This window comes from Gossypium hirsutum, chromosome D08 (genome assembly GCF_007990345.1).
Source record: "Gossypium hirsutum isolate 1008001.06 chromosome D08, Gossypium_hirsutum_v2.1, whole genome shotgun sequence".
Lineage (NCBI taxonomy): Eukaryota > Viridiplantae > Streptophyta > Magnoliopsida > Malvales > Malvaceae > Gossypium > Gossypium hirsutum.
In genome coordinates, this window is record NC_053444.1 from 35,677,337 (window position 1) to 35,689,358 (window position 12,022).

Sequence of the window (12,022 nt, forward strand, 5' to 3'; positions counted from 1 at the left end):
GTTTCAAAGGATAAATGAGGAAGAAAAGTTGACCCCAAAAGCCTGAAAGAAAGGAAGAAAAGCACTAATAAAACAAGTTACAAGCTGACTGTAAAGAAAGAAACAAACCTAGTACTAGTAACCACGCTAACTTTTTTAGCTGACAACACATTATTAGATCAACATATAAAAACAAAAATACGGTATTGCCTTGAAATAAAAAGGCAATGCAAATAGTACTATTCAAAAAGAAAAGGACGTGCCTTAAGGTGACTATATGGTGTTTGACATTTCAAAAAAAACAAAATTTATTGCTTTTTAGAAGGCTTTGCCAATGCTTGCATGGGAATAAAAAAATTCTTATGCACAACTTAAGAAAAATGGAGAAACTATTACTTCTAAGTGTAAGAATACGAGAAATCCCTTCCAAAGTCATTTGTGAAAAAAAAAATCTACCAAAGGTATTATCTTCAAGGAACCAACTTCTCAGCTTAGTTCTAATAGAATCTTGATCCCTTCTTTCCACTTGCAAAATCAACACTTTAAAAAAATAGAGATTACTAGAAGTGATGTACTTTAGGGGACTCAACAGACGATTTCTAAGAAGGGAGAAGGGGAACCAAGGCAATCATAGAAGGTAAAGCAATAGCAGGAACTCCCTTATGAAGGGGTCACTAGTTTTGATTGGTCGTACGAGGATAGATGAGATGGTCTCTTACACCTAGAGATAAATCTATTGACTGGTCAATATCTACTTCTCCCAAAGAGAGGTTTTCAAGTGCCGCGAGGATCTTTCGACTACTAGCCAATATGTTTGTTCAAAATCTGTTTGATGCTGATATTGCTACAACCCGGCTAACATTACAAGGTCGAGTTTAAGACCATCAAGGGACTTGAACAATCCAATGAACAATGTAACAAATAAGTTGGCTTGGACACGATGAATCCTCATATCCTTCCTAAGAAGAGCCATGATTACAACACATGCTTGAAGTTATCTCCCAGAGATGATGATGTTAAAGGTGGATACAATGGTGGGAAAAAAATAAAAAATTCTGCTTGACATCCATGATGGTGCAAGGGACTTAAGACATGCTAAACAAGATGGAATTGAGACCTTTGATGGAGAGGGTTCCATTACCAAAAGAGGAAAGGTTTAACAAGTACCTGGGACTACCCTTCGACCCAAAGTATATAACGATAATCATATGGAACAATAATGGATCTCAAAACCTCAATTTTGAGACCACTGTTAAAAATTTAGTTAGGTTGCACAACCTACAAATTCTAACAATTCTAGAAACTAAAGTTAGAGCTAGCGATATCTTGGAAGTTGCGAATAAGATGCCATTCGAATCTTACTTTAACGTGAGCCTGGTCAATAGAAAATGAGGTATTTGGCTCATTTGGAATTCTTTTATAAGGACTATAGAAAGATCATGCGACACTGAACAAGAGATTCATGCCACAGTTAAGGCACCTCGTTGAAACTCAAAAGCTCTTTATTATTTATGCTATCCTTATATTTAAAGAACATAAACTACATTAGAGTAACACTGAATTGTATCTAGTAAGCACAATTTACATTGGTTGATAATGAGTTTAATGATTTTTTCTCAATTAATGATAGAAAATGTGGTCTCCCACCCTCCCAATTGTGACTTAGGAAATTTCATCAATGCCTTAATGATTGTCAAATTATCAATCTTGGTTTTAGAGGCCCACGTTTCAAGTGGTACAACCTTAGTGACTATGAGTTTTTTACTTAATAAAGGTTGGATCATGCTTTTGCAAACCCTAATTAGAGACTCCTATTTTTGGATGCTCAAGTACATCATTTTCCAAGGACCAAATCATATCACTACACGTTGAAGATCACTTTCTTTAATCCTCAATGGTGAAAAGGAAAGAATCTCTTTTGTTTTCGAAAAATATAGCTAGAGCACCCAATCTTCCCTAGTATATTGAATCATTTTTTGGAGGAATAATGATAAATGATAAGTGTGTAGAATTGCACAAGTTCCCAAGTAAATCTGAAGTTGTTTCAAGCTTTAGAAGACTTGTTTCAGCGAGGTTCTAAATCGATTCCTTCGTCTTTGTCAACAAGCAAGGGCATTTATAAGACTTGAAAACAACAAAGGGAATGTGAAAACTCATGTCAATATATGATATAAAGAACAAAAAAAATAAGAAAGAAGAAGAAAATTAAAGAGAGAATTGGCTGGAAATAAGACTTTTTGTTCTCAAGTATGAAAATTAGTAGTAAGCTTGCTGATTTTGTTCTCCTAATTAAATTGTAAGTTCCAGAGGACTTAAGAGTTTGGAGAACTTGATTTTTGATACTAGAAAAAAGAAGAAATGAAATCATCAATTAAACAAAAACAAATTGATGAAAAATGTTATTAGAGTCGATTTGAGGCAAGAATGATAGAATGTCTAGAAGCCTCCAAGGGAGAAACTGGCTTTAGAATATGCTCTCTTGATACCTAAGAACACGAAAACTGCAAGAAAATTAAGAACAAATAGTTAAGATAATAAAATACGAAGAAATTGGGAAAAAGATATAGTTGTGGAAGAATGAATTTGATAGATCGAAGGAATAGAAGGGTTAGTGCCCAATTAAACCTTTCGAGAAAGAATACTCGAAAAGCTCAATTAATGGCTCTAATTGACCCTCAAGGAAAGAATTCTTGGCAACATAAAGTTTGAATAACTTCCCACAAAATCTTGAATAAGATTAAGTAACAATAATTTTCTGAACAAAAAACAAGAATTGAATCTTGTGAAATAAAATACTGAAAGTATCTTTAGATAGGATGCAAATTGAAAAAAAAACAAATTCCTAATTTAATTAGACTTCTAATTTGGCTAAGCAAGAAATAATTCTAGTTGAACTAAACCTTCTTGCAAACTAAAAAACATAAAAAAATTCTACAGAAGTTAAAACACATAAAATATCTTAAAATTCGAAATAAATAAATGCCAAAAATATAAAACTTAATAAATACAATGTTGGAATTATATATAATCAAAATAAAGTCTTAAAATCAAACATAATATGATTTAAACATGAACTAGAGTACAAAACTCGTAATTCTTGTAATAATCTTGTCTAGTAATTTCTACTCGCCTAATTTTCACTAAAGCGATCATAACTTGAGCTCTGAAACTCAAAATATGGTGATTCAAAGTGTGTTTCAAAGCTATGTGATAGATATTTCAATGGTTGTAAGATATCTCGACAAAAAAATGTCTAGATCTCATCAAAAAATGTGTCACAAGTTAACGAATTTTCCAAAGTTGAAAATTGGCAGTTTTAGTGATCATAAGTTAATAAATTTTACCCTATCCATTCATGTATCAATAAGCCTCTAACACATACAGTTGAAGATTCACTATCTCTTAGAGTGGAATAAGGTTACATTCATAAATGTTTTCAAGAGGAAAAAGAAACTTCTTTTGATACACATAGGAATTGAAATAACAATCACTCAAGATTCGAATGATTTTGTAGTCAATATTCAAAAATTGCTTATTGAGGTGTACCAAGAGGTACTTAGAAAGGAGGAATCAATTTGGTCATTTAAATCTAGGATTTAATGGATTTTAAAAGGGGATAGGAACATAAGGTTTTTCCACACTACCACTTTGATTAGAAGAAATTAAAACAAAATTCAAAGCTTGAATGGTAGTGTGGGAAATTAGATCACCGACCAACCTTTATTTGAACGATTAGTGTGCGGTTACTTCAAGGGACATTTTACCACTGCTATAGTCTCAACTGGTAGGTATATCAACAATATGGACATGGCCTGAACAACTCTTAATGCCTCAAAAACTTAAGCTTTAGGTTTAGAGGTTTTGAACATTGTAATGTAAAGGCAATGTGGTCTTTCAAACCCTTAAAGCACTGGGACTGGATGAATTACACCATTTTTTCTTCCAAAAATGTTTGATATATGTGATAAGCAAGAACTAACAGTGAATGAAACTTTCGCCTCTTTAAAACTATTGACGGGTAGTAACGAAACTTTTATCATGTTAATTTTAAATATTAAAAGGGGCCATTTCAATCTAGAAATTCTAACCTATAAGCTTGTGCAATACAACTTATAAAATTACTACTAAAGTCATGGTGATGCAGATTATACCACTCCTCAAGAAACTATTTTTCTTGCTTTCAAGGAAGCTTTTTGATTGGGAGAAAAACATCAGATAATGTAATTATTGTTCGAAAGGTAATACACTCCTTCAAGCACATGGAATGAAAGAAAGGAATCATGGTTATTAAGCTTGACCTAGAAAATGCTTATGAAAAACTTAAGTGGAGCTTTGCTATAAAAGTTCTTATCTTTTTCAAGTTCTCAGATAGTTGGATTAATCTTATTCTACAATGCATTTCAACCTCATCAATTCAAATATTTCTTAATGGTTCTAAACTTGACAAGTTCATTTTAACACAAGGGATTAGATAGGGAGATCATTTTTTCCCTTACATCTTCATTTTGTTTTGGAGTACGTCAACCACCTAATTCTTAAAGTAGTTGAAAACAAGGCGTGGCATCCTATTCGAGTCTAGAGTGGATAAGAATCTATTGAGACTATAAAAACCATTCTTAAAACTTCTGTGCAGCAATCTGGGTAAATAATTAACTTTCAAAAGTCAAAAATCCTTTTCTCACATTGGATGGAAAAAGCAAAAAAAATTTAAAGTGTTAAGAACTCTAAACATGAAAGAGACAAAGGACCTTAGGAAATATTTGGGCTTTCACTCTTCATGATATTCTAAAAAATATTTTTGATTTTATCATTAAGAGAGTACTAGGAAATCTTAGTTCTTCGAATGCCAACTTATCGTCCTTGGCTGGAAGATGTCTTGATTAGGGATAGTAAAAAAATATGAATCCAACATATTCTAACTCGATTCAATCCATTAGGGATGGAATTTCTTTTTGAAAAATTGGGTTTGGGGTGGGTCAAATTTGGTAAAATTACAAAAACAAAGTCAAGTCAAATCGAGACTAGGGTTGAAGTAAATCTACCACTCATCAAGTTATTTTTCACATCCAAAATTCCTAAGGACCTAAACTCAAAGAAAAGTCGGGGAGTTGATTGCATAGAAAAATAAATTTTTATACTTAAATAGGATATTTAAAAACTTAAGTGATTGGTTGGGAGTGATTAGATTTCAATCCTGGTTCAATTAGATTGGAACCGACTATTTTCATAGTGGGAGACAAAATGATTAGAATTTAGTGATGGTATTAGTTTGTGAAGACTTTGCCAATGGAGTTTATATAGGTGTTTGTGGAAACAAAATTCTTTTCAATTTTGTTTATCAATCTTTTTCCCTAGAGCATTGTTTTCTATAGTAGTTCTGAAGAAGAAGAGGATGTTACTGAAGGAAGCTTTGCATGTTGCGACCGTTGCGAGGATTGAAGTCTGATGGCGGAGAAATTGAGAAAATGGTAAGCTTTCTTACCCCTCTAAACTTGTGAATTTAAGGAAGGATTAAACTGCCAGGGCAAAGGAGGCTCTGGCATTTGGACAAGCTAAGCTGACAAAAATGAGAAGCAAGGTGAGCTTCAGTGTTCTATTTTTGAGTGATTGTCAACCATGTACTATTTGAATGATTTTGTGTTTAGTTGTTCTAAGTTTTCTAAAACTGTTGCTATGTATGGATATGGTAAATAAGCATGCTGGACATGAATTCGTGTTGAGTTCTGTGAAGATGCATGATTTTCCGTTGGTTGTAAATGTTAGGCATGTATAGGATGAAATAGGTAATTGATTATCCGCAGGTGTGGCGGTATGTTGAAATGGTTATGATATTATGCTCGAAAAGTAGCATACCTCATGAAAATATGTTATGCACTGCATGTATTGCATATAGTGGAGTATGGAGGGAAAGATATGGATAGGATAGATGAAGCTAGGATTTGAGAATTAGAGTTTCAGTTAGATATTGCTATACGGTATTATTGAGTGCAAACCCTGATGTACAATGCTCCGGGCCATATAGAGGGAACACAATGATGTTCGAGCATCAAGCTATACAAATGGAGAAATGGGAGGATGAATGAGAAAATTAAGTTACGTTATCATACCACAATATGGGGTTGCTATCTCGTGTGAATATGATATATGAATTGTGCAAGTCTACACATCGGATCAAGTAATAAAGTGATGAGTGAGTATTGTTCTCATGAGGATTGGATTGAGGCACAAAAGTGGTCAATTTATTATAATAAAATGCGATTAATGCTATGGTAAAGTTACGATAAGTATGCAGTGGCAATTAAAAGGAATAATGATGTATGCAATATGTGGAAATAATGACTACTTGGAAATGCTATGGCAAAACGTGAGTAGAAATGTAATGGAAATTATGAAAATGATTATATGAATAATATGTAACTTGACAAATAAAAAACTAAGGATGCGATGTATAACAGCCCAAATTTGACCCTAATCAGACAAAGTGGTTTTGGGACCACAAATCCAAGTTAGAAAAATATTTTAAAATTATTTTTGGCATTTGAAGTATGTGAATTAATATGTGTGAAAATTTCGTATAAAAATTTGCTCGGTTGAGTGCTCAATTTGATAAAAAGGGCTTAATCACGTAAAATGAAAACTTAGGGATTTAATTTAAAAGCATCTAATTGTTGTTGTCTTTTAAATTAGGAGGTTTAAAGCTTCAATTTGACCACTATTTAGATAGTGGGTGGCTAAGGTCAAAACTAACCTTAATATATATGTTATAATTATTTTAATAAGGTTAAATTAGTAAATTATTAATTATTATAATACATAATAGTTAAAAACATAATTCTATAGCATATATCATCTTCCTAGCCAAAACTTAGATGAAAGAAAAGCCATTAAACCTTGAAGAAGGTTCGGCCATGTCTTTGCATAATTAAAGGTTCGTTTTTGTTCGGTTTTTGAAAATTTTTATGTTTTTGAGATCGTTGCTTTGTGTACTACAAGACCCATACCTTAATTTTAGAATTTGGTGTTAATTTTGTGATATGCCATTGATGAATGCTTGAGCTTTTTGTTAGTTAATGATGAAATATGAAAGATGTGTGAAAGATTAACATGTTTTGTATTTGAATTTTTGGTGAAATTGAGTAATTGGGCTAAATTGTGAAATTAAATTTTTAAGGGACTAAAATGTGAAATAAATGAAATATGTGAACTTGTATGAGCACTAGGGATATTCGGCCCTTCTATAGTGTGGGCAAATTTTATATATTTTGTGTTTTATGCAATAGGGACTAAATTGCAAAAAGTGTAAATGTTAGGGGAAAAATGGTAATTTTCCCATTTAACTGTTTTTGGACTAAATTGAATGAAGTAATATTTAAAATAGTTCATTTTGAATATATTTAGATCAAGAACCAAAGAAATCGAAGTTGGATCGGGGAAAAGCTAAAGTCGTCGACTAATCGTCCGGTTCCGATTTTTAACTGTCCGAGGTAAGCCTATTAGTTATTTAATGTTATTATATCAGTATATATGTATGTATATCTATTTTATTTTTGTTGAGCTATAATTAAAAGTACTTCGATTGAATAAATTTGAAGTATAAATGGTATACATGTGTATATACAATATTCGAATATATAAGGTATATACTTATATAGATCTTTGAATTTAGTTAAAGTAAGAAAGGTATATAGGTACATAGATATATATAAAATGTTCGAATATTTATATATGAATCTATATATATTTGTGATGAATTTAATTGAATGTATGAGAGTTATATGTGTGCACAAGGTTCGAACAAATATGAGTATATATATGTATATATTCTAGGTTTAATCAAAGATATGTATATTATATATATAAGATTCGAAGATATATACAGAAGAATATACATGTATAAGCTTTTGGGTTGATTAAAGGTATGTATTTTAAATTGTTTAAGTAGTTTCGAATATATATTCATATGTAATTTTGAAATATGTATGAGATTATATATATGTATATGTTTTTATATTGAACTTATGTATGCAATTATATATATGTATGTGATAGATTCAATTATATATATATATGAATAAGTTTTGAACCTAGTTAAAGGTAAAAATTGTGTAAATAAATACATTTATGTTCGAATATAAATGTATATACATGTATGGGTTGTTGATTTTAGTTAATGGTATAAATGTTAAATATATTCATGGGATTCAAATATATATATGTATATTTATGTATTGGGTCTTGGATAGAATTAAAGGTATAAAATCTATCTATTTTTTAATTGATGTTCGACTTTATATATATATATATATGTATATATATATGTTTATGAATTTATAAGCACTTGAGTTGAATTGAAGGTATGATTGGTAAACTCTGTTACGATTTGAATATGGTATATAATGAACATGTGATTGTTATTATGAATGATATGAGGGATTATTTGTACATGTGAAATTGAAATTTTAAGCTCATAGCCTAACAGGTTTATTGACAATGAAGTAATCGAGACATTACGTCTAGAAAGCTTGATGCCGGTGAAACATACCAGACATTACGTCTAGCGGGCTTGATACCGGTGAAACATACCAGACATTACGTCTAGCAAGCTTGATGCCGGCGAAACATACCTGACATTACGTCTAGCAGGCTTGATACCGGTGAAACATACCAAACATTATGTCTAGCAGACTTGATGCCAGTGAAACATATCAGACTTTATGTCTAACAGGCTAAGTGCTGGTGTACTAAAACTGGCTTTAAGCCTAGCAGGCTAAATGTTGGTGATATTGTTTATATTATGTATATACATGTATTGAATGTGTATATGGATTTTGTGGTATGAAATTGAAGAATATGATTACATATTCGGTCTTCATATTTGATGAACATACAAACATCCGTTTATACGTATCTGATGAGTATGTATATATGTATATACAGTTTTAAGCACTTGATAGATATATGCCCATTCACATATATGCATGTGATAAATTTTATTTGCATTATGTATATGCTTTTATTAAGCATCTATGTGATTGGTTATATGCATTTTGGGTAAGTATAAATGTGCTCTGTTATATTAGTTTGATGTACATATATATATGTATATTCAGTTATAACAATTGTTGAGTATATATGTATAAATATGTGTTCGATTATACGCATTTGAAGTGTAGTGTATTCGGCTCTAAGTATTGATAGTAATGTATGTAATTGATTTTAAGTAAGTGATAAGTTCATGTATTTGGTTGTAAGTTCCTGATGAGTATTTAAACATACAATTGGTTGTATGTATATAGAGTATATATATATACTCATTGGTAAGCATTCTACGATTACATATATTTTATATAAATAAGATGACTATGCATATTAAATAATCAGTTAGTAAAATATGTGGTATTTGTGACATCTATAAATGTAATTAGGAAATTATATGATTTTTATGTGTTTTATTTATGTGTTGTTTTAGTTATGCCATAGACTTACTAAGCTAAACAAGCTTACCTTGTTCTTTTACGTCTCTCTGTTTTATAGATTTAAAGATCAAGCTTTAAGCTCGGGGATTGTCAGCAAAGATCATCACTCTATCTACTGTCTCGGTATTAAAATGTTTGAATTTTAGCTTAGGGCATGTACATGCTAGATAATGTTATAAGAGTGTACTTTAATGTTTTGTAAATGAGTTTCATAGCCAGCGAAAATGGCTTATTTCCTTATAGTCTAGTTGGATTGTAATGTTTTCATTTTGTTTTAAATGACTAAAAGAAAAGCTTAAAATTTTGTATGTTTAATATTAAACCTAGCTTATCTGATGTAACTACTATAATTATTGAACTTTAATGAATGTCTATTTTGAGTTGTATTTTGATTCGCAATGCCTTTTAAACCTAATTCGACGATGGATACAAGTTAGGGATGTTACACGATGGCAAAGATACTACGGCAAAAAATGAGGGTTACATGATGTTGATTGGGAAGTTCGGGATTACTAAGAATCTACTTTTTCTGTCAGCAATGCCTCAGCAAAATCATACTTAACCTACTGCTTAGAAGAGTTCTAAAGTGGCCTGCTTCTTTCGAGAGCAAAAACCTCAAGTTACCTTGCCTGTGTCTATAGGCCTTTAATATGGTACCCTGCATTGTTTCTTTCTGTATGAACGCTGCTATATATCTAAAGTCTATTACAAGTATCTATCGAGTACTTGCTTATATAATTCAACCACAGTCTAACTAATCTAACCTATTCACAATTTAGATTAATTTAAGGGTATGTTGCACAGTCGAATATGTCTAGGGATCGCTCACATACATTTTAAAGAATAAAACAATAAAATGGAATAGTAAAACAATTCAGATTTGTACTGTAGCCATTAAAGACAGTCAAAGTTTCATCAAAATAATCCCAACCCTATGAGATTTACCTCATAGGTTGGCAAATAAAATTAAACTCAAACATCATTTTCATCACTGTAATTCACGAAGGAATAAATTAGAAATAATAGAAGAACGTTGGGAAGACAACGTTCATTTGCCCGATCCACACTTCAGCTGCGCAATGTCCTGAGGTGACTGAAAGGGACTACCTTCATTTTTCCTCCTCCTTTCTCTATTCGGCCGCTACCTTCTTATTTCGCTTAAGGATCTTCACCCTTATTCGCTCTCTAAGGTTTCCACATTTTCTTCTTTTAAATTTTTTTTCTTTTTTCAGGATAATTCTAACGGCCCAAGATTTATCTTCTCCTCTTTTCTAGACAGATTTATTTGGTACAAGTTGAGTTGGGCTGAAAATGATATGCACTGGATGCTAACTGGATAACTTCCCGGCATTGCCACGGGATACGAGTTGGCAATCTGACTACCCTTTTGCCCTAGAAAAACTTCACTCCTTTTGTTTCTTGTTCCTCACCCTGCACTTGCCAATACCAGAAAACACTTCCCTTACGCAAGCAATTAAAAGTACCTAATATTTAAATGCAACCCAAGTTCTAATGTAATGCTAAACATACTAATGAAATGTCCTAAAATGAAACTAGATGTACTTAACTGCAGGCAATTAACTAGGTCCAAAGGCATGAAATATAACTCTTTTCAAGAGTTATCACACCCCTAAAGCTGATTTATTGCTTGTCCTCAAGCAAAATATGTATTCATACATAAATGCCAACATTTTTCCAGCGCATCAAACCAACTCATACTGCTAGGCTATTCGAAGAACAAGTACATTAGTTCTCAGTAACCTCCTTTTTCCTCAAACTCGTTCAAGTGTCAAAGGGTTGCTTAACAAAGGCAGTGCAAAAATTTCTCCCTAAACACAGAATCTCCTAAGTACTAATGTATTCTCTCTTTTGGCCTACAGCAACCATCTTCTAATTTACTTAGTTCATTTATTACCTAAACATAAGTTACTTGCATTAAACCCATTTAGAATATATTAATCATATTTATGCTTTTTTAATAGTATTATTTTTAAGATATTTACCATGTTACAAAATTCTTTGACTTGACTACCATAGTGAAGCATACACCAATTTGCCGAGTATTCAACCATGTCATAATTTAAACCAAAAGTCGCCCACGAAGCTCAAACTTTTAATTAAAAAGATGGATGGAGCATACAACTCCCTCCTTAGCTACTCTGTCCTTTTTGCTACAACGGAGTGCCCCTAATATTATTTCCATGAAACACACTCTTTCTTAGACTTACCTTTATTTAAATAATGTTGTGGCAATATAACTAATGCTTGGCTTTAAAAATCCCTAAGTTCATTAAGAGATACTTACTATATCCTAAAAAAACATACCGAGTATAAGACATCCTATTTTTAGGAATTAATTTTCAAGCATCTTAACCTAAACTAAATTCACCCAATCCACTGTCACATGTTCTAGGTATATCAAAAAATGTAAACTCATCATCGAACATCATAAGTATAATTTTTCCTTCTTATAGACAAAACAATACTTCGATGGTTACAATGCAATGGCAAAACATCTATATTATATAAAGTGCAATCTAAATGCACAATACACCTCAAAACCTAAG